The sequence below is a fragment of the Lissotriton helveticus genome, chromosome 6 (assembly GCF_964261635.1).
Source record: "Lissotriton helveticus chromosome 6, aLisHel1.1, whole genome shotgun sequence".
Taxonomy (NCBI): domain Eukaryota; kingdom Metazoa; phylum Chordata; class Amphibia; order Caudata; family Salamandridae; genus Lissotriton; species Lissotriton helveticus.
In genome coordinates, this window is record NC_136067.1 from 1,647,529,431 (window position 1) to 1,647,554,503 (window position 25,073).

The window sequence follows — 25,073 nt, forward strand, 5'->3', positions numbered from 1 at the left end:
TGACGGCGTACTTTAGGTGTTGCACTGTTCTGATAGTAGTGGTACAGTGTGCCTTTGGTTGTAGTTTAATGTGCCGAGGGTGGCAGTGCACAGCTCTTTCAGTGGTAGTGCCCTGTGCTATGTATGATGGTGCTCTATGCTAGTGCTGGGGGTACATTACACAGTTAGTAATGGTGAACTGTGACGCGGAAGCCCACTGTTTGGCACATCCTTGGTATTATGAGCAAGGAGTACATGAGTGGGATTGTTCATGGTATATTCTATAATGAATGTAAAGGGATTTAATTCAGTCTCTTTCAGTCATGGGATTCCTTGGCTAAAAAAATCTTCAGCCATTGGCTTGAGAAATTGTCAATTTCATGTTTGATCCACCTATCGGAAAATGTTATCCTCACCTTTTTATTGGGTGTTTGGGTATATCCTACATATTTCATTGGAGTGCAGGAGGGAATATTGTATATCTGAAAATTACACACTTTTATTACATATGTAGTTATTTATACTACCATGCACTGCATATGCAAAGGAATCTCATTGTATTTGTTTTGTACTGCAGCAGGATATTTTAGCCCTTTTGTCAGCACTCTAATCCAAGTGGCAACCCGAATGGCTTTGCCAATACTTGCCTGGTTTTATCATGCTGCAATCTGGGATTTCTTCTCGTACAAGACCTTGAAACTACTACTGGTTCTGGTACTAAAGTCCTTTCTGTGCTGTTGGTGTCAGGGTAGAGCACATAGCCCTGAGGGGCTGTTGGTTGGAGCCCTCCTCTCAGTTTCACCAGAAACAATCACAGTGAAATACACTGCACACGTGTGCGCTTACACACATGCATGTTCACTATCTCTCCCAAAAATGTTCTAACTATTTAGACTACATTTCTCTCGATCTCTGTCCATAGTAATGGCAAACTTCAGGACAAAGGGTCAATTTAAGGCCAAAAGTCAATTTAACAGTCACATCAGAGTAGACTGATCAATAATACCAAAGTAAGTAAACAGAGAGCCAGTAAAAGCCAAACTCAGTGGAAGTGTTTTGGCTTGTATGATACATAGCAGTACATTCATGTGCAACCAGGCTTATGTAAACACTAAAAAACTGGCCAATCTATACACATTAAGAAAAGTCTGAAAGCAGATACATGGGGCATTTGTCATGTTTGTTGGGTCCCTTACATTAAATGATAGTACCAGAAGCAGTGCCCTTTGCGAAACCGTACGTGGATTTCCAGCTTGTTGTGTTATATATATGGATGGATGGACAGAAGCAGCAAAATACCGGTGGAGCAGCACACTATGTTAAGTACAGATTTTTATCTTATGTGCTTTAAGCAACGCCCTTAAATCCATCGGCCACGCCCCTATGAGAGAACTACCCCCCAGTTTTCATCATCCCACTTAAAGCCCTGTGACCTGGCATGCCAGTAGTAAGGCCATCAAACGAGTCAGGCCATCAAAAAATGTTGAGTCGAGTAAAATAAAACAACATGAACCTGGAAATTCCGGGTGGGAGACTGGTCTTTTCCACTGTAGAAATAGAAGCATACATGATATTGCCTCTGGGTAGGGTGACCAGAATTTTAAAGCCAAAAACAGGGACATTTCACAGAAATAGAAGAAGGACTACAATTTTACGTCAAGCTGTGAGAGCGCTCCTCAGCAGAGAATTACAGAACAGGCAGTAAGAACATACAAAAAATGTAATTTTTTAACCCAGTAGCTTGCCTATTAATTAAATTGCCTTCTTGAAACAACTGCTAACTTTCCCTGCTTTGTAAAACATAAAAAACACCTCCCACCGATTTCAGTCGACCCTCTCTAAAAACCTGGACATAAGCTAAATTTCTTGGAATTTGCTGGGAGAGCTGGTTAAAAACGGGGACCGTCCTGGCAAAACGGGGACGCCTGGTCACCCTACCTCTGGGACAGTTAACTCACCCAGGGACAGCCCTCTCCTCACAATTCACCAACCTTTATTGTCTCCAACCAGACTTGTAGTCTGTGCGAAGCACTAACTGGCTTAAATACCTCACCCAAGAGTAGCTATGAGCACAGAGACCCCTTCAGCGCCCTCGAAGTAAACAAAGCATTAACAGAACGCAGACTTCAATGTGCCCATACACAACCTGTTTTCATTTAAGCTCAAGGAGAACGCAGGGAGTGTCTGTGTGCCCCTCGAGTCAACATTTAATTGAAAACGTTTCCCGAGTCAAATCACATACGGAGTAAACGCGACGCCCTACATTGTGCATCCGCACGAACACAGCCCCGGCGAAGGGCTCGGGGGACTGCAGAGCGCGCTCTCGGCCCGCACCGCCTCAGAGCGCCCTCTCTTTCCAGGAATGTCGACTTCCTCTCGGTTCAGCGGACCAGGAGGAGCGCACGTTCATGCTGCATCACTTGAGCACCAGTGATCAGAAAATGTTGGGTTGTGATTGATTGCAGGTTTACACGGTAACTCAGGACCAGAGAGACATTCTTTTTAACTTTATTCTTATTCGAGACTGCTGTTCTGATCCCTCAAACATGACCCAGGTTAAGCGCAGAGCTGTGTGCTGATCATGCATGAATGAATCAGGCATTTGTAACAGACTAGCAAAACACAGAAGATGATGGACGGAATGTTGCACAATGGCAAAACGTTCACCCCCAGCACAGATCTGAGTTTAATCCATCGTTTTTTTGCTCACCACGCCACCCCAGTTCAGACATGGCATATGTAAATCAGACTTGACCCTGTGCCTCATGGGAACAGTCCAGTCCGAACTGCCAAGCCATGTCTTCCCTGGACCGGAATCAAGCATCCTAGGACCGGTTTCTGGCTAGCAGCTGTCATCAGCCAGGATAGCTTGACTCCAGTGGCGTAGTGTGCAACATTCCGTCCATCATCTTGTGTGTTTTGCTGTTCACCCTATGTGGGAAGGGTATGCTTAGACGTGGGTCCCTTGCTCACTACACCACTGGAGTCAAGCTATCCTAGCTGAAGACAGCTGATAGCTAGAAACCGGTCCTAGGATGCTTGATTCCGGTCCAGGGAAGACATGGCTTGGCAGTTCGGGCTGGACTGGTACCATGAGGCACAAGGTCAAAACTGTTTTGCATATGGCCATGTCTGCACTGGGGTGGCTTGCTGAGAAAAATAACGATGGATTAAACCCAGATCTGTGACTGGGGATGAATGTTTTGCCATCGTGCAACATTCCGTCCATCATCTTGTGTGTTTTGCTGTTCACCCTATGTGGGAAGGGTATGCCCAGACGTGGGTCCCTTGCTCACTACGCCACTGGAGTCAAGCTATCCTGGCTGAAGACGGCTGATAGGCAGAAACCAGTCCTAGGATGCTTGATTCCAGTCCAGGGAAGACATGGCTTGGCAGTTCGGGCTGGACTGTTACCATGAGGCACAAGGTCAAAACTGATTTGCATATGGCCATGTCTGCACTGGGGTGGCTTGGTGAGAAAAATAACGATGGATTAAACCCAGATCTGTGACTGGGGATGAATGTTTTGCCATTGTGCAACATTCCGTCCATAATCTTGTGTGTTTTGCTGTTCACCCTATGTGGGAAGGGTATGCCCAGACGTGGGTCCCTTGCTCACTACGCCACTGGAGTCAAGCTATCCTGGCTGAAGACGGCTGATAGCCAGAAACCAGTCCTAGGATGCTTGATTCCAGTCCAGGGAAGACATGTCTTGGCAGTTCGGGTTGAACTGTTACCATGAGGTACAGGGTCAAGACAGATTTGCACATGGCCATGGCTGAACTGGGGTGGCTTGGTCAGTAAAATAACAATGGATTAAACCCAGATCTGTGACTGGTGGTGAATGTTTTGCCATCGTGCAACATCCCGTCCATCATATTTTGTGTTTTATTTGTAACAGACTAACCATAAATATACTTCATATGAATACAATACTTTCAGGGATGGGAAGAGGTATTTGGTGGAAGTAGGTGCATGGGCATTGATTCACCAAAATGCTACAGGGAGTGAAAGTACCATCACTAACCCACAGGGAACAAGTCCTATAAAAAGAAGTGGGGGGACGGACCAAGTAAGAAAATATGCAAATGACCTCATGACGTCACGACGTAGCGCTACAAAAGAAATAAAATAGTGCTGTTTAAATTATTTGTGTAAATACTGGGACAGATTAACACATCTGACAGTCTAACAGTGTCTGCATTTATGTACAGGAACAGAACAAAGGCAAAAGCATGCCTCTCTTAAATATCTGTGAAGAGAATGCAAGCTGTGTGCCTTTGTTTCTCTCTGTGGCATTTACATTTAAATGTAAGGTTCCAGGCGGCCCCCAGTCAGCATATACAAGCAAAAGGAGGCCAAATGGCCCCTTAACTTCGGCCCAGCTGAAGGTGAAAAAAAGGCTCCCTCACTGCCTGCACGTTGCTGCTTGGAATGGAAAGCAGGCAACGTGCAAGTGCTGCTGAACGTGTCCGGTGTCTGAAAATGACACCAGGACAAGTTCAGCATATTTTTGTGGGGACAAACTCATTGGCAGGGGTGATGGTGTCCACCCTGTGAAAAGAGTGTGGGGATGCCGTATACCTGCATGTACCCCTGATATGAGCCCTGCTAACCCGTTGACCTTAAAGACATCACAGGAAGTGACATTTTATAACATTTGACCCCGAGCTTTCCCAGGAAATAATGTCACATGGCCTTGACCTGAAAAATATCAAAAAACAGTTCAGACTAATAATGTTCTCTAATTACTGTGTGATTAATAGAACAGCACAACACAACACTAAGATGTATTTTAGATGCACCTTTATTAAGGTGCTGATATGACCCTTGAATGTGGTGTGGTACAATGCTTGCTCTAAATTGTAGCAAGTGAGTTAAGTGATTGAGACAGAAGTTTCTCGGGTGCTTGGGGGACGTTGTCCTGCCGAGAATGTCTTGAAAAAAATGGTATCAAATAGTGCATATTAAAAGCACAATTTAAACACAATTTTCTAAAACGCCATCGCTCTGAAAGGACACTTGTTAAATATTTAAGACCTTTCATGTCATGCCACTAGGGAAACCTGATGCTCCCAGGAAGTTCACGGCTTTTGAAAAACAAAGGGTCAGATTTATGTTAACTGGCGCATCCCCTGGGATGCGCCAGTTAACATGCGCCACAGTGCGCCACTGCTCCGCCACCCATGGTGCGCCACATTTATGATGCGGCGCACCATGGTGCAAGGCAGTGAGGATGCGTGACGCATCTCTCGGCGTACGGGCGGCGCATTGCAGGAGTCATGTCGCAAGTGCGACATGACTCCTGCAATGCACAGGAGCCACCTATTCTATGCATTGTGCGTCACCCTTACGCCTGCTTCAAACAGGCGTAAGGAATTGACGTAGAAAGTGGCTGAGTGAAATCTCATAGATTTCACTCAGCCACTTTTAGGAGGCGTTCCTGCGCAGGAACGCCCCCCCCCTGCGCAGGAACGCCTCCTTATGGCGCAGGAGTTTCCAACGTGACGCATCTCCTAGATGCGTCACGTTGTAAATAGGGTGCATTGTTTGCACCGCCGTTGCGTCACATTACGTGACGCAATTGCGACGCAAGGAGGCGCAAGGCCTTCATAAATCTGCCCCAAATTTTGCTGTGGTTCCTTTATGTCAAATAATTAGCTCTATTGTGGTAGGTTCAGTATTTTGACATGGATGCCGCCCATATGCCAAAAATTCCAGACAGTAGGGCAGTTCCAGAATGTTGCCCCAATGCCATCCATATACCATGGATGGTTCTTATTTAAAAATGTAAATCTGCAATATCAAGGCCAGCATTTTCTCACGATTTCCCCCTCTGATATGCCACAGCATTCCTCCCTTATAGAAAGAATTACCTCTAATTATTTTGCTATGAGTCCTCCCTATGCCAAGCATTTCCCCAAGTATTCCAACACCAGGGTTTTCCGACAGGTGTTCCATATGCCAAGAACTGCCTGTAGCTTGCCAGTATGAGTATTTTGCCATGGGTGCCCATTGTGCCAAGAATTACTTCCACTATACCAATACCAGCATTTTTCATGGGTGCCACTATTTCGAGATTTGCCTCCAGTATGCCAACCTTTAGCAAGGAATATATGCCACATATTACCTCTAATATGTACATTTTTTGTCCCAGTTGCCTGTCCTGTCATAAATTGCCTCCAGTATATCAGCGTCAGTATTTTTCAATAGGTACCTTTATAAGCCGAGAATTACTTTCAGTAGGCCAGGGCCAAAGGTAGACCCTCAAGCTTAAAATTAAATTTTTACTCACTTTAGTTCACTCGCTGTCACTCACTCTCATTCAGTTACCCTCACTCAATCATTTCTACTTGTGCATTCATTCTCGCTCACTCTCTTGCACTTACTCATTCTCTCAATCACTGATTCTCAATCATTCATATTCACTTTCACTAATATTACATTGATTTAGTTATACTTTCTACTCACAGTCACTTGCAGTTACTCTTACTCTTCTTTCCTAATTTTCACCCACTCTCACTTGTTCTTGTTCACTGACTCACTCATTCTTACTCACTGTTACACTCACTCACTGTCATTCACTCTTGCTCATTCTTTCTCACAGACTCTAACAATACATCACATTCATTTACATTTCATTCATTTTCATTCGCCCAATCAACCTCACTTTTACTTACACACATGCTCATACCTAGGGGCACACCCACTTATACATGAACATGCTCTTTCTCACGCAAATACGATTTATCCTATAAGCATGTAGACAACATGCATTTAAAAGCATCTTTTCTACTTACCTCAACTGACATTCGAAAGTACCATTCCAGCTACCCTGTGCTCAGTTTTCTTTTGTTTCACAAATAGTGCATAATGGTACTTGTCAAGGAGCTTTAAAGGTATGTCCAATGTTTGGCTGCAATATTGCATACATTTTAGAAGTTGTTGCACTTTCTTATCCTACCTGAGTGTACACCATGAAAGTTTATGCTGGTGTGGTTTTACGAATGGATAGTTACACTGTATTGCCAATTATTTATAATAACTTAAGTAACCACACAAATGATATTGTTTGTTTGTACCACTAATTGAACTGCAACAATGCCACGTTTCACTGATGTTGTTCTTGCTTGTTTTCTTTAAGGTGCACGAGAGAAGAGACATCACCCACAATACTGCCAGACAGAAAGCCTGTGCACGACATGACGCATGACTGACTACGCAACTTGGGCATCTCTTCAGCTTGGAAGCTAAGTGCCACTGCCAACTGACAGTTGCAAAATGGCCCCAAAGAAAGGTGATGCCAAGAAAGTGGCCAGTGAGGAGGAGAAGAAGCAGATTTCTACGACTGGCGTGCTGACCACAACCTTTTTTGCAAGGCATGTGCCTGCCGCACCGGCCGCCAGTATGCAAGCTGGGAGCAGCACTCCTTCATCAACAGCACCTAAGCCCAGGACCATGTCTGTCAGTGAGGCAGCCACTGCAATCATGTCAACCCCAATGAGTAGTGACGGTGAATTAAATTTGACCCTTTTGCAAAGTAGTACACAATCATTTTAGGAAACAGAGCAAAGTGGACACCAGCAATAGTACATTTGCCTGATTTTAGAGCAAAACAGGACACTGAGCTTTCATCCGAGCAAGAAGTTGAACCTACTCTTTTAGACTCATTGGCTCCTAGATCTGAAAAGGATGGGTACTACTCCACCACTTTCTCCAAGCACCACTTCTGATGATGATGATGATGATGATGATAGGGACATGTGGACACCAGCAGAGTGCAGGAGACAACAGGAGAGACAAAGGAAAAGAAGAGTTCCCAAATGACTTAGAGCCTGATTATGAGTTTGACACAGGAGAGCCGGCACAACGCCGCTTCCGCAGCACCAAACCTGTGCAATGCTGGCCAAGGACCGCCAACCGTATTATGAGTTGGAAATGCACATCTCATCTTCCGGTCGGTGGTCCTATGGCCTTTCCTATGGGGGTGGCTTGAAAACAGGCACTGCTATGGGAATGGCCTTAAAGTTCCCGAATAGCATGGACGATAATGTCCATGACTTACTGGAAATTGTGGGGGTACAGACAGGGGGGCACATGTTTTGCACCTCTGAATGTATCCCCATGGCCAGGCGGCCATGGTGTTCCTTCACCGCCAGCCTTTTCATGGCGGGGCTCCCGCCATGAAATGCTGGTGATGGACAGACTCGTAATTTGCTGAGCGGGACTGCAGCAGTCCCCGCTCAACAAATTTCATTGTGGCGCAGCAGCACCACCGGCAGGAAATGAAGGTTCCCTGGCGCAGCCCACGGTCCACTGCGGCACGACTTTTTAAGTCATGATACAGTGGACTGCCGACCGCCACTGCTGCCCCACCGCGTAATCAGGTCCTTAGACTTATGGAACGGTATGATAAGAAGGATGACGACGATGAGGCAGTCATGGTGGAGGGTGACATAGAAGAGTCTGATATTGCTATTCAACCCATTCTGAGGGGTGTGCCACAGGTAGCACCACCAGCTCCTGAATTTGCTAAGCCCCAGCTGAGACCTGCACCAACCTCTGCCTCTGGAGAAGCACAGAGGCAATCAACGACACACCCACCTACCTCCAGTTATTTTACAGGAATTGGCAGTGGCACAGTAAAAAACAAAACTCCCCAGTTTTGGACTTTTTTACAGTTAGCAAAGAGGAGAAGCACATTTCAGTATGCAGCACTTGCAGGAAGAGTATTGGTTAAGGTAAGCTTGGTGAAAATTATGGTACTAGAGGCCAAACAACCCATATGAAAAAGTACCACGCAATTAAGTGAGAGGAGCACCTTAAAAAATAGCTGTGTGGTCGTTATGGTGAGGCGTGCCGGAGAACATCAGCTACAAGTCCAATCATGGTCAAAGTTGATGATGAGGAAGAAGAGGGTGGCGTCTTCACGTTAAGGAGCCCTACCCCAGCAGATTCCCCCTACTCTGCAACTTCACAATGGCACAAGACTCGGATTGAGATGGAGACACAATGTTGTACAGTGACTGACCCACCACAAAGCACATTGAGTCTACCATCACCATCTACTTCTCGAACGACGCCCGTGGCAGTGGCCCAAGAAAAGAAGAAAATCCAGGCTACTATTACAGGCATGTTTAGGCAGGTGGGGCCCTTTTGAGCGGAATCACCCAACTGCATGTTTGTATAATTAGAAGCTTGCTAAAATGTTAATGCTGGACCTCCTCCCTCTTTCTTCTGTGGATGGTGTGGGATTCTTAGAATTTGTGGCAGCCATCTGCCTCAAATGAAAGGTACCAAGTAGAAACTATTTTGCCAGAGTTGCTGTTCCAGTGCTGCATCACAATGTGCTGCAGTAGGTTGGACAACATGTGCAGCAAAGTGTTATTCACAACATCCACCTGATGACAGACATGTGGACCAGTTGTCAGGTGACTGATTATATGAGCATCACTACACACTGGAACTCTTTTGCAGGGGTAAAGCTAAATATATCTGCAAGTCTTGGCCCTCAGTGCCATGCAACAGTGGCCATGTTTGCCATGGAGAAATCACATATAGCTGTAAACATCTTGAAGGATGCTGTATGAATGGCTGTGACCCAGAGGTCTCAGCATTGGATTTGTTATCATGGACAATGGCAATAACATAGTCAAGGCCATGTCAGATGGAGGCTATTTCAGGGTCCTGTGTTTGGCCCAGTGCATCAACCTGGTGGTGCAAGACTTCCTCAAAAAGAAGATATAGTCAGCAACATACTGACCACCTGCAGAAGAATATGCACTAATTTCAGCCATTCTTTTAAAGCCCAGAAGCAGTGGCAGATTATTCAGTGTAAGAATAGAGCACCAGTTAAAGCTCTGATACAGGAGGTGCCAACATGTTGAGATTCGACCTTTTACATGTTGCAATGTCTGTCTGAGCAGTACAAACAGATCAATGACTATGCCATTCTAAGTGGAGGGAATGGATTTGGGAAAGCTATGACCACTGATGTGGACAAATGGGGCCTAGTCAAATGCCTGACACAGATGCTACTCCCTTCTGAGGTTTTCACATGGGAAGTAAGCAAGGAGGACAGTACAATGGGCCAAGCTATCCCGTTGTTGCATCTTCTACAGGACCAGGTAAAAAAGGTGTTTGAAATGTTCACCCCCGCAGGTGTGAATGAAAATAACAGAAGCACAGCCTTTTTTGAGACCCTAGTCCTTTGCTTGACTTGAAATACAAGGCTGCAACACGACATCATCGTGTCCAAAGAGTACATCTGTGCCACACTACTTGATCCACGGTACAAGAAAAATCTGGCCACTTTCATTCCTTTTTCTGACAGGATGTTTTAAAATACAGGAGGTGGATTGTAGAGAACGCTGGAGACTTGGAAGAAGAACGGCTGAAACTTCTAATCCCACCCGCAGTTCAGGGGTGCCACCTTCTACTTCTAGAGAGGGCAGTCTTGTCTCACAGCAGCTAAAATTACCATCAACCAGAACACCAGCAACAACAGCAATAGTAAGACAGTGCCCAACTTCCACATTGTATTGGTTCCGATTGGCAGGGCTCAAGTCAGTGCAGAGACGAAGGCAGGTTGAGCAAGTAGCAGCACCAATGGCCATCAACAGGATGTTCCAAGAGTATCTGGATGATCCAAAAAATGTGGAGAGATTGACTATGATCAAAATGAACCAACATTTTATACCACACAATTACATTGTTTGCGAAACAGCAGCAAAGGAGAAGAAGGGTGATTGGTCCAAATTTAATCAAATGTGTTAGCTGACCAACTTCTGGGTGAACCACATGAGTTTGAGGTACAAACTCTACTTTCCTGGCTAAGTATGCCTGTGCCCCTATAGATTTTTTTCTTTATTTTTCATTGAACCTAGTTCTATCTCGGCAAAACAAAATTGTTTGTTGAACATTATTCTTTTTGTGTCTGATTTATGCTGGTCAACCTTTTTTTGTCACATATATTGCTGGATTGCAGTTGGGCCTGTGTGCATTTAAGAAGCCTCCACAATTCCTTCATGACATTGGAGACACATAATGCCTACCCCCCTATTATGCCTATTGCCTATCCCTTTTTGCATCACTTAGAACTAGAAGGTCTACCCCAGAAGATTGTTTATTATCTACAAGACTGCCTGCCAGTACCAAATTCCAATGTGTTCTCTGTATCAAAGTTGAAAACCTAATACCTAAACTGCCCATGCTTGGATTGGAAGAGGTAACTAGTATTGAAACATTGAGTGACTGATTGTGTGAATGATGATGATGATTAATGATTAATGCTGCGGCAGACAGTGAGGCAGGGTGTTGAACTGTAATGTGGACACTTGCCTGAGATGATTGATTTGCAATTTTTGGGGCCTGAGGGACGGGCGTTCATTTTTTCCTTGATGCTGATTGGCCTTCCCAAACTTACTTAGCGAAAACTAATCAACATGTATGGTCCATTCCTACAATCCTTTTGTTTATTTCATCATTTAGAATGACTGCCCCAGACAATTGTTTGATTTATAAGACTGCAAAATTCCAATCTGTTGCTTGCAATAAGGGAGATATAGTCTATCCATCACCGTGCTTGGATTAGAACGGGTAGCCATTGCACCAATAAGTCATCAGATTATCGAGTGACTGTGAGTGATGATTGATGTGGAGGCTGACAATGAGGGGAGTGTGTTGAACTGTAATAAGGGACATTTCTTGGGATGATTATTGCAATGTTTGGGGTCTGAGTGATCAATGTTTGTTCCTGGAGGTGATCGACCCTTTTACACGTAGCCAGATTTGATTGTAGGGTTCTCTCTTTTTTCTGGGTCTTCAGAAATCAGAACAGTCACTTTAGTTAACAAACAAAAACCTATGCAAATTACTGCAATTCTGTTTCTCCACTTTTTTTTCAACAGCAGTGCACTACACGTCTATCTTGCCCGGGTCATGATGATGACTGCTCTGGGACAGAGTTACTCTCATTCAGGATTTAGCAGAAAGATGGAAGAATTCAGGGAGAGAGCTGCAGGATTACCTCCACGACAGCTTTAAGCAAGATGTTATCAACTTCAGTTCAAAGGTAAACCAAGAGACTGAGGCCTAGTACTCAACTATGTGGAATAGAGAGAGGTGCATTTTTAAGAATGCTCATGTGTTTGTGTGTGTTAGACTTGTGGCAAAAGTGAAACTCTGAGTCCCCCTCTTGTTTTCTTTGCTCTGCCTCCAAGTCTTCTTGATGAACTCCTCATGAAGCTTACTTTCCTTCTATCCTTCTCCTTGACTCTAAAATATAGTTTCACTTTTATATCCCCCAGGTATCCTTATAGTCTTTTGCATCAATAAGAGGCAAAGCTGACCTGAACAACACTCCTGATTCCCCACCAGACCAGTGCAGACATGGACCAAAGAGTAAACATTCCAGTGGAAAATGCAGATACACCACCTAATTTTGCAATACAGTATTATTTTACTTTTAACAATCATATTTGGGGAATTGAGTGGGTGAGTCCATTCCCCAACCTAGGGACTGATTACAATGCCATAGAAAACGGCTCCAACCCTCGACGGAGCCGTTCCTATGGCATGGTAATCTCCTGTTTGTATTAATTTCCAACTGACCCATTTTGATGGAGTCGGTTGGAAATAAATCCAAACAGGATTTCCGAATGGCTTACGATGGACTCGGAGAGCCCATCTGCTCGGAAAGGGGCCCGTAATCCCAAGGGTGGCTCCTTCTGCTTGAGGAATTACGATGGCAGATTCCTACAGCATTTTTGTGCTGGCATTTCCAACACAGAATGGCTAAGGGACTTTGATTTTGAGGGCCCCCAGCAGGAACCCCATGGGTGCAAGGCCTCTGGATGGTAGCCTAGTTGGCACCTATGGTGCTCACCTGTTGATCCCTGCACCCAGTGGCAGGCACCTTGAGGTGCTTGCCACCAGGTGCAGGGATGAACTGCACATCAGCTCTTTACAATGATAGCATGCATTCCACTCAGAATGCATGCTCCATTGTAAAGAGTAGGATTGTGGAGAAACGCGGTTTGGTCGCATCCCAATTACTGGTTTGGGACCACCCACAGGAGGTCAGTCAGTCCCAGTTCCAGATCGATGTCAGATGGACTCAGGTCCATTTCACATCAAAATCGACCCTCTGGAAGACAGATAATTTAGATATCTGATAACTTGGGGGTAGCAGGACTGTTTGCAATGCATTTATGTGTACTCTATCATAATCATACCTTTGTTTCCTTCCACAACAGATGACGGTGAATGGTGTGTTGGTGCCCATTGCCCAGATGACTGTTGTCCTTGTGTATTGTTTGTCTTTGTCAAATCGTTATCCAACCCCCCCTTCCCATTTAGTTATCAAGTCCCTAACCCTCTTCCCCTAGGCTGTGTGATTTATTGAGGTATGGCTCAATTTTCCCCATCAATGGAACACACACTTGTGGTGAAAGCAACACCAACTTACTGCAGGATCTTCCAAGCAAAAGTCCACACTGGACCCATTTACCCACCCACGCTTGAAAAGTGCTCCATATTTTTGATGTAGAATCAAGAACGTCAGTCATCAGCATCATCATTCAGGTCCTGTGTTGCATAAGCATAAATACCTAACCTAAGCTTGTCCACTCCAGGCTTTGAGTCCATTTTTTAAAACTCAAGGTGTTTGCTAATAATACAAATTCCCATTATCCAAAACTTACTGGTATTGCTATTTTTTCTATTTTAGCACTATCAGGCATTCTTGTTGTGTCATCATGTAGTACACAGGTGTTCATTGTCTGTAAAGCTTTGATAAAATATAACACACTTTTTTATTTCCAATTAGTTGCCTACAATGGCTAATGAATCATTCAGATTAATCCTACAGTTGGCGCTCACATGGGTGGAACTTGAAGTGGGACCTCGCTTATGAAGTTGTGATGCTTTCCTTGTTATTGCTTCATCTATATTCAGGTAAGACAACTCATATGGATGCAACTGAAATATTTAACTGAGTAAGTAACTAACCACTTTTATTGTTTATCTAGGTTGTTGTAGACAACATGGCTCATCATGGCAGCTTTTCCCCTAATGGTCAAGATGGTTGGAGAAGTATAGCTCTATAACTATACCCTACACTCTCTTTTACAAGCACATAAACAGGCTGCATAAAACTAGCCGAAGGCAGCAGTACAAAGTAAATGTAAAACAAACAACTTTAGGTATACATTTAGATGAAATAAAATAGTTTACACCTTTATTTATTTTACAAATAAACCCACCCTCTCCACCCTCACAACATGCATGTCCAAAGAAAGTAATTTTCAATACCTAGCCTCTTCCCACTCTCTCCACCCAGCCCCAACAGATAGTACCTCCCATCATTGTTTTTTATTTTTAAAAAGAACTAAAAGAGGGTATTGTGTATGTCGGTCCGGAGCTGGTCCAGACTCTGCTCCATTGAGGTGAGTCGGCCCACGATGATGTCCAGCAGCTGCGGGATGCGGTGCATTACAGCAATTGTCAGTTGTCAGTGTGGAAGGGGGTGGCAGCAGTTGGCTTGAGGCAGCACAAGCGATGGGATGGCCGGGAGGCTGGAGGCTGAGGGGGACCAGCTGCACTGGGGCTCAGCTGAGGTGTGCTTGTTTACTCCTCCTCCTCCTCTTCCAGGACCACCAATTGCAGGTACTCTTGCTGGATACTCTCCAGCCTCTGCTGCCAGAAATGGGCAGCTGGCTCTTACCAGTTGTATGATCCGGCTGGACCAGCAGGAGCAGCTATATTGAGAAAAACAAAAAAGACAAATTATAATTAATGCTCTGTGCAGTCAATTTTTTTAAATTATGGGGTGGCACAATACCAGTATATTGAGGTACCCTAGGGCCATTGGAATTTGATGAAATTATGATTAGGAGAGTCACAAGGCCGATGTTATGCTTTACACACACATGCCTTGCATAAAAAAGTACTGACTGTCTGGCAGGAAAGTATTAAAAGGCAGAATGACACCGGATTAAAAAACAGTGATTTGATTATTTATTTTCTTCTAAAGGCTCTCAAGTACCTATAAGCAGTCACTTTGAGTTGAAAAATAAATTACCTCTAATTTATGAGTAGCCCACGTGTCAGGTACTTTGCTAATGTCTGCAGCTGGGGCAGCTGTAGTTGACAATTATCTATTTTTTAATTTAATTGGCCCTGCTCCTCTCCAAATGCATTTCTTTTTCTACTCTGACTCCAAAGAGGGAGGTGAATAGTAAATAGGATGCTAGGCCACACACCTCACATATAATATTATCCTGTCTGCTGTAAGTAGACTTTGGGGGAAATAAATCTGATGGACTGCACCACAGGGAAAGGAAAACGCAATATAGATGTATTTGGCACATTTGTAACTGTGTGTCCAATATGCCAAACTTGACATCAAATCATGCACTTACTCCCACTTTACTCAGTGCCTTCACCCACCACCACATATTATTTCCAACAAATTAATTGGCTGGTCAGTAAGCAAGGAAAGGAAACCTGACGTACTCTACCGCAGGGGACGGCAGAGGGATTAGACAGGAAAGTTAGAGCTTTTTTGATACAGAATAGAAGGGCCACTACATTGATCTTGAATTTGCCATCTTTGGCTTAGTCAGTCACTATACAATTCAAAAGGGAAAATTTGAACAAGTCTAAAATAACTATATATTCTGTAATCACTTCACTTCACATGATTATAAAATGAAATGTGGCACATGGCAAGAATGGATTTTCCAATTTGGTAGGCTGGGAGGGAAGAACTTAGGAAAAAATAAAGGAGGGACTGAGTGAGCGAAAGGAAACAACACACCGTGTGTGTTCGGTTTGCTATGTATTGAAGACATTGGAAATGCAGCATTGACTGAGTGCCAGAGCCCCTGGTCCTCATAAAGTCCACCCCTCCCGCATTACTTACGATGCCACCACCCTCCTAGCCCTCAACCCCGGCCGCTCCCTCAACTGCGTCCTAGCTGCTCCTGGACACACCCATGGACCCTTTTCCTGCTACTCCTGCAAGTTCGACGGCACCAAGAACAACTCCTCATCTACGAACTCACAACAGATATCCGATCCCAACCACCTACAATGCATCCTGCTCAACACCCGCTCGGTCCACAGACACGCCATTGACCTCTGGAATCTACTCGACACCATCTCTCCGGACGTCGCCTTCCTAACAGAAACATGGATGAATGCCTCTTCAGCCCCAGACATCACCATTGCCATCCCGGAAGGCTATAAGATCATTCGCAAGGACCGTACCGGCCACACAGGAGGAGGCATCGCTATCGTCCATAAGAAATCCATCCGCATCTCAACCAGCTCAGACGTCAATCTCGCCAACTCTGAACACCTTCACTTCCAGATCCACACCGACCCCAAGACCACACTCAGAGGCACCCTCCTTTACAGGCCACCAGGACCCCGCGCACAATTTAGTGAAGAAATCACGGACTTCATCACTCCACACGCGCTCCCCTCCGAGGACTACATCCTTTTGGGAGACCTCAACTTTCACCTTGAAAAGAACAACGACCGCAACACCACCACCCTTTTGGACAACCTCGCAAACCTCGGACTTAAACAACTTGTCACTACCCCCACCCACATCGCAGGTCACACACTCGACCCTATCTTCACCTCCAGCAAGCATGTTTCCTTCAGCCACACCACAGCTCTCCTTTGGACTGACCACAGCTGCGTTCACTTCACCTACAACAAGCCCACATCCAACAACCACCCCCAACCCACTCTGCAAAGAAACTGGAACAAAATCACCATCGACCAGATCTCCTCATCGCTTCTTCAAAAGCCCCCCGCCCACTCCTCAAACCCAGACCAAGCAGCCACCAACCTCACCCAATGGTTATCCAACAGCGCCGACATCCTAGCACCACTGAAAAAACGACAAATCAAACTAGGCAGCAAAAAGGCCTCCTGGTTCAACGATGACCTTAAGAAATCGAAGAAACTCTGTCGCTCCCTCGAGAAGGCCTGGAAAAAAGATCCAACCACCAGCACCAAGGACGCCTTCAAAAACGCCACCCGCATACACCACCAACTAATCCGAAATGCCAAGAAAGCAGCCTTCAAGGACCGTCTAGATAACAACGCCCACAACAGCAAGGAACTTTTCAACATCGTCAAGGAATTTACCAACCCCTCAGCCAACTCCAACGACATCACCCCCTCTCAAGCCCTCTGTGACTCCCTAGCCTCATTCTTCCACAACAAAATTGCAGACATCCACAACAGCTTCGACAACCAACCCGGAGACCAACCCACCCAATCCCCTGCAGGACCCCCACCCCCCCTGATCATCCTCAATGACTGGAAACCTATCTCCACTGAGGACACCATCCATCTGATGAACTCTATCCACTCAGGATCCCCCACTGACCCTTGCCCTCACCACATCTTTAACAAAGCAGACTCCATTATTGCACCGCACCTCCGAGACGTCATCAACTGCTCCCTCAACTCCGCAACCTTCCCGGAAAGCTGGAAACATGCCGAACTCAGCGCCCTCCTGAAGAAACCCACAGCTGACCCCACCGAACTCAAAAACTATCGCCCTATCTCACTCCTTCCATTCCCGGCCAAAGTCATCGAGAAAGCTGTCAACAACCAGCTCGCCGCATTCCTCGAAACCAACAAATCCCTCGACTCCTCACAGTCCGGCTTCCGAGCCAAGCACAGCACCGAAACAGCCCTCATCGCAGCAACAGACGACATTCGAACTCTACTGGACAATGGAGACACAGTCGCCCTCATCCTCCTCGACCTTTCCGCAGCCTTCGACACAGTCTGCCATAGCACCCTTCCACAGCGCCTCAAAAACATCGGAATCCAAGGAAAAGCACTGGAATGGATCACCTCGTTCCTCTCCGGAAGAACCCAGAGAGTCCGCCTTCCACCATTCAAGTCAGAGGCTACTGAAGTCATCTGCGGCGTACCTCAAGGGTCCTCACTCAGTCCCACCCTCTTCAACGTTTACATGAGCCCCCTCGCGGCCATCGCACGCCAAAATAACCTCAACATCATCTCCTACGCCGACGACACTCAACTGATCCTATCACTCACCAGAGACCCTAACACGGCCAAAACCAACCTACACAAAGGAATGAAAGAAGTAGCCGAATGGATGAAGAACAGCCGTCTGAAACTGAACTCAGACAAAACAGAAGTCCTCATCTTAGGTACCTCCCCCTCCGCCTGGGACGACTCTTGGTGGCCAGAGGCCCTTGGAAAAGCACCCATCCCGACGGACCACGCACGGAACCTGGGCGTCATCCTGGATTCCTCACTCTCGATGAACAGACAAGTCAACGCCGTTTCTTCATCTTGCTTCAACATTCTTCGCATGCTCAAAAAAACATTTCGCTGGATCCCTACCGAAACTAGAAAAACAGTCACCCTCGCTCTGGTCACGAGCCGACTGGACTACGGAAACACCCTCTACGCCGGCACCACCGCAAAACTCCAGAAAAAAACTACAACGCATCCAGAACGCCTCAGCCAGGCTCATATTAGACATCCCGCGTAAAGAACACATCTCTGATCACCTGAAAAACCTCCACTGGCTCCCCGTCAATAAGAGGATCACTTTCCGGCTCCTAACCCACGCACACAAAGCACTCTACGAAATCGGACCCGAATGCCTCAACACATGACTATCCTTCTACACCCCACCCGCCAGCTACGATCCTCCAACCAAGCCCTTGCCACTGTACCTCGCATCAACAAAACCACCATGGGAGGTAGATCCTTCTCCTACCTAGCAGCTAAAACTTGGAACTCACTTCCCACTCACCGGCTTCCGCCAGCCCGGAGGATGCGGAAAAACCGCTATCCTAATGAGGCCCATGGTGTTGTTGGCAAATGCAATAGCAGTGGGACCTCATACTTTTTTTCCAGCTATGCTGCATTGTCATGTGAAACTGATGGTATACTATAACTATAAACAAACAAGACAAACAGCACACTACGTTGGGGGGGGGGTACATGATGACCAGGGACACTCTCTTGTGAAGTCAACTGTGTTAGAGCATGAGCAGGTTAAAAGAAAGCCTTCTCAACAAACATACACGGTGAATTTTATTTACATGATAGCTTACTTGGGACTTCAATGTGAATCTTCACGAGAGAGAGCACCAACATTCCAATACCCCAAGATTCTACCCTAGGAAGTCTACAACAATCATAAAACCCAACATTAGGGAACTAATAATAATAATTAATAGGACATACTGGGGTCAGCAGAGCCCTCACCAGTTGTGCTGGTGGTCAGTGCTGGCTGACTAGCTCTATCGGACCCTCGACAACGTCCCTCTTCTTGGGTGCTGATGTAAAAAATGAAGGTTAAAATAAATAGATTAGTGATTCAGATAATAATCTCCACAAATTTTTAATAACAAGCATGCACAGTCATATTGTACTTCTCTAAAACAGATTGCCTATAGTGGCACAAGTTTCAACTTGAGCCTATCGACTATCTTTGAGTTGCTCATACTGATCCTGAAATCTCTATTTCAAGTTTCCTTAACTAAAACTACATTTGGACCTAATGCATTGCAGTGAATGAACTTTGTTTTTATTCCCATTTCTCAACTCCTTGAGGGATCAACTCAGTCTCCCTTTTTTTAAATGCATAGATGCATACTACACATTGCTGTGTAATAAATACCTTGGAACTTTACAAGCTACATAAACGCAGACACAGAGAGAATACGCTAATCATTGATTCACTATAGTGACAGGAGAACAGTTTGCAATGGTTTCTTAATTAATAAACCAAAGCGAGCACCAATGATGAGTATGATTGGTTAGCGATGAGCACCTGCCTAGCAGAAACTAGAAACTGGATGACACAATAATATATAAACTAAACGTAACTAAATGTAACTTACCCCTGAGTGTGAGCAGCAAGCTATTGGGAAATAAAATGTTAGCATTATTTAAGAAAAACATAACAAATAATTCATTTTCAGCAAGCCCCGGAATCTTGATGCCTAATAGGACAAGCAGGTCCCGTTCCCGGTCCAGGATGTATGCCTAGTGGTGTGTCAAATGCTGGGTGGTGCGCCAAACCTGGCTGATGCGCACTACACCACCACACACTGGCGCACCATCCCCCAGTGCTGCCGACACTCCCGCAGGGGGTATTTACTACCGGGCCTGCCACCTGCTGCCAGCATGGAGGGGGAGAAGGCACTGCACAAAAAACGGTGCTGCCTCACTGTCTGCCGCAGCATTAATCATTAATCATCATCATCATTCACACAATCAGTCACTCAATGTTTCAATACTAGTTACCTCTTCCAATCCAAGCATGGGCAGTTTAGGTATTAGGTTTTCAACTTTGATACATAGAACACATTGGAATTTGGTACTGGCAGGCAGTCTTGTAGATAATAAACAATCTTCTGGGGTAGACCTTCTAGTTCTAAGTGATGCAAAAAGGGATAGGCAATAGGCATGATAGGGGGGTAGGCATTATGTGTCTCCAATGTCATGAAGGAATTGTGGAGGCTTCTTAAATGCACACAGGCCCAACTACAATCCAGCAATATATGTGACAAAAAAAGGTTGACCAGCATAAATCAGACACAAAAAGAATAATGTTCAACAAACAATTTTGTTTTGCCGAGATAGAACTAGGTTCAATGAAAAATAAAGAAAAAATTCTATAGGGGCACAGGCATACTTAGCCAGGAAAGCAGAGTTTGTACCTCAAACTCATGTGGTTCACCCAGAAGTTGGTCAGCTAACACATTTGATTAAATTTGGACCAATCACCCTTCTTCTCCTTTGCTGCTGTTTCGCAAACAATGTAATTGTGTGGTATAAAATGTTGGTTCATTTTGATCATAGTCAATCTCTCCACATTTTTTGGATCATCCAGATACTCTTGGAACATCCTGTTGATGGCCATTGGTGCTGCTACTTGCTCAACCTGCCTTCGTCTCTCCACTGACTTGAGCCCTGCCAATCGGAACCAATACAATGTGGAAGTTGGGCACTGTCTTACTATTGCTGTTGTTGCTGGTGTTCTGGTTGATGGTAATTTTGGCTGCTGTGAGACAAGACTGCCCTCTCTAGAAGTAGAAGGTGGCACCCCTGAACTGCGGGTGGGATTAGAAGTTTCAGCCGTTCTTCTTCCAAGTCTCCAGCGTTCTCTACAATCCACCTCCTGTATTTTAAAACATCCTGTCAGAAAAAGGAATGAAAGTGGCCAGATTTTTCTTGTACCGTGGATCAAGTAGTGTGGCACAGATGTACTCTTTGGACACGATGATGTCATGTTGCAGCCTTGTATTTCAAGTCAAGCAAAGGACTAGGGTCTCAAAAAAGGCTGTGCTTCTGTTATTTTCATTCACACCTGCGGGGGTGAACATTTCAAACACCTTTTTTACCTGGTCCTGTAGAAGATGCAACAACGGGATAGCTTGGCCCATTGTACTGTCCTCCTTGCTTACTTCCCATGTGAAAACCTCAGAAGGGAGTAGCATCTGTGTCAGGCATTTGACTAGGCCCCATTTGTCCACATCAGTGGTCATAGCTTTCCCAAATCCATTCCCTCCACTTAGAATGGCATAGTCATTGATCTGTTTGTACTGCTCAGACAGACATTGCAACATGTAAAAGGTCGAATCTCAACATGTTGGCACCTCCTGTATCAGAGCTTTAACTGGTGCTCTATTCTTACACTGAATAATCTGCCACTGCTTCTGGGCTTTAAAAGAATGGCTGAAATTAGTGCATATATTGAGTTTGCTTTTTGAGCTTTTTGGTTGGGGAGGTTTACATTTTTCAAGTAAATAAGTTATACATCATTTTATTCTCTCAGTCTTTTTCTTAACATTAGAGTTTTATTTAAAGTTTAGATGCAATAAAATTTTATGTTTATTATTTATATAAAAATTGATTTGTGATATTGGTTTAGATTTCCTGATGTTTTCTTGGATTTTTGTAGGTTACAATTTTTTTTATATGATGTTTTGGTCTATTGTTTCTAAGTAATCTACGTTTTTGTTTATGAGGAGTTTGACTTTAAATTGCAACATGTCATACATTGTTTTTTGGTTTGTTTGCTAAGTTTATGTTGCTCCATTTGTAGTTGTTGGTAGCTGTGCTCTTCTTGTAATCCTACTATACATTTATAGATTGTAGGTTTGGTTCAGCTTAGGGTAAATTGGATGGCATTGCACCTTCCTTCCAGCTGGTGTGTGTATAACTGTGTAGGTGAGAAAATGGCAGTATGATTAATTATTTGCATGACTGACTAGGTGTGTGAGTACCTCTACGGATGAGTGGTGTTGTCTGAATGTCTATATAGGTGTATGTGTGCATATATTAGTTCTGTACTGAGTGACCATAAGTATGACTGACTATACAGGTGAGTGGGTGGATGTGTGTGTAAACCTAAGAATCAGTGAGTGTGTTTGTAGTTATTGCTGTTGGGGTGTCTATGGTTTTGAGAATGGCAGTCTATAATTTAGAGTGGGTATATCAAAGGTTATATTAGGGTTTGAGAAGATGCATTAAATTATCACATGGATGATGTTATCAGTGAAGTCATCAGTGATGTCATCTGAAATGTCATCAGTGATGTCATCAGTGATATCACTGACCATGTCATGAGTGATGTAATATGTGACGTCATCAGCAGTGCGTTGCGGGGGCGTGAGTTATAGTTAGCTGAACTAACTATAACGGGCGAATTTCTCTGGTTTTGTACGAGTGAAATGTCCCACTAACTAACTTTCTAAGGTTTTTTAAATGCTAATTTCTAACTATAACGTGCCTGAAACCTATTTTTTTTCAGTGAATTTCAAAGGTTTTTCAAATGCTAGTTTCTAACTATACCTACAGAGGTAGGACATGTGAAGAAAGAAGAAAAACACAGAAAAAGCAAAAGAAATGCAAAAAGAAGCAACAGAGGTCCACAACGATGAAGAAAAGTGCAGGATGAAGCAAGACATGTGCAGAAAGAACTAACACAGGAGCAGAAAGAGGCTTTGTTGCAAAATCATCCCATGCCCACAACTTTTGCAGACGGGTACTGGTGATAACTGACTGACTAACCAGGCCTACAGCCAGTGCTATGCTAAAAGACACTTAGAATAGAGTGAAAACACTTACATACACTAGGGAACACTATGCGTTGGGGTACCCCTATGATTAGCATGACCTCCTCTGTAAGGCCCTAGTAGATAATAGGGCAGGGGTTAAAACTACCTCTTAAAACGCGCTCTGGGGCGCATTTGCACAGTGGTGAAGAGAGGGGGGCTGAGATGACGTGTGCAAACTCGCCCTGTGGCCATTTTAAGTTGGGAGATTAAGGCCCCTTAAATCCTGACGGTCCCTGGGGTCCAACTAGCCAACCAGGTACCTCCAGTAAGCGCCACAGAGCTGCATTGCATAGAGGTGTCAAAAGGGGCATAGCCTGGCCCACCTCTCTGCAACGCAGCACAGTGGCGCTTACTGGAGGTACCTGGTGGACTAGTTGGCCCTCAGGGACCCTCAGGATTATAGAGGAATTAATTCCCCAACTTAAATCACGCCACAGGGCGTGTTTGCACACATGTCACCTCAGGCTCCGCCCCTTCCTTCACCACTGTGCAAACGCGCCTCGTGGCGCATTTTAAGTTGGGGGATTAAGTCCCCTTGAATCCTGAGGGTCCCTGGGGTCCAACTAGCCCCCCAGGTACCGCCAGTAAGCTTGCTGGAGGTATCTGGTGGGCTAGTTGGCCCCCAGGGACCCCCAGTATTGAAGGGGAATGAATTCCCCAACTTAAAACGTGCCACAGGGCGTGTTTGCAAAGTGTTGCTGGGAGGTGGCGGGGCCTCCGGCGCAATCGCGAGTTGTTTTTTAAAGATTTTTTGGGGAGGGGGGCCTGTGGCCCCCCTTCTTTTCACTGTTTTTGGGACCCCATCCCCCAGGGCCTGACCCCCATAAAAAAAAAATATATATACATTAACGGGAAGGGGGCCGCGTGGGCCCCCCTCCCATGGCCAATTCCGGTCCCCGGGAAACCCATTCCCCGGGTCATGGTCCAGCTTCTTTTTGATTATTATGGAGGGGGGCTGCGTGCCTGCACTCCTCAGGCCATTTATGGAACCGGTGACCCCATCCCCCAGGGCCGGCCTTTGCGTGCTTTATTTTGTTTATTTTAATTATTATTTGGGAGGGGGGGCCGCGTGGCCACTCTCCCGGGCCACTTCTGGTCCCGGGGACCCCATCCCCGAGGCATTGCCAGTGTTTTAAAATATATATATATATATGGCGCTGACGAAGGCTGAACCGAGCCGAAATGCATTCGCCCTAATGCTGGTGTCCGTGGCAATAAAATCCCTCCAAAGAATCCTCTGTGTGGTTTCCGCTTCTTGCTGCTGTTGGGGAAGATTTTCGCTCATATTTCAGCGCGACTGCCAGTCACGCGCTTTGGAAACCCCTGCACCCTCGAGGGACACGGTCAAAACTGGCTTCTGCTCCGCAGTTTGTAACTTTTCCCAGGGTACTGGGTGGACCGTATTCCACCCTTGGACACTTCAAGACACCCGGCAGTGTTGGAGACATTGTGCCCCACGTTGGGTGAACCGGAGCCCCGGTTCGACCCCTGCTAAATGGACGGTTGTGTTTGAGGGTTGGTGCAGTATGGGGAGCTGAGGAGGGAGTCGCCACGCTGAAGTTAGATTGATGTGGCCCGCGATATGTCATCACCCCCGTGGCTGTGCTGAACCAACGCACAGCATCCTGGTATCTGTAGTACAGACGCACTGGGCGTCCTACAGATGACACGGACAGCAAATCACATTTCCAGGCTGGCCAACCGAGGGGCGGAGCTGACTCACCTGACTGAAACGGAGAAGGTATTTCAACCACTTTGCTTGCCTGCTCCATGCAAACACCTCATGGCGCTGACGAAGGCTGAACCGAGCCGAAATGCATTCGCCCTAATGCTGGTGTCCGTGGCAATAAAATCCCTCCAAAGAATCCTCTGTGTGGTTTCCGCTTCTTGCTGCTGTTGGGGAAGATTTTCGCTCATATTTCAGCGCGACTGCCAGTCACGCGCTTTGGA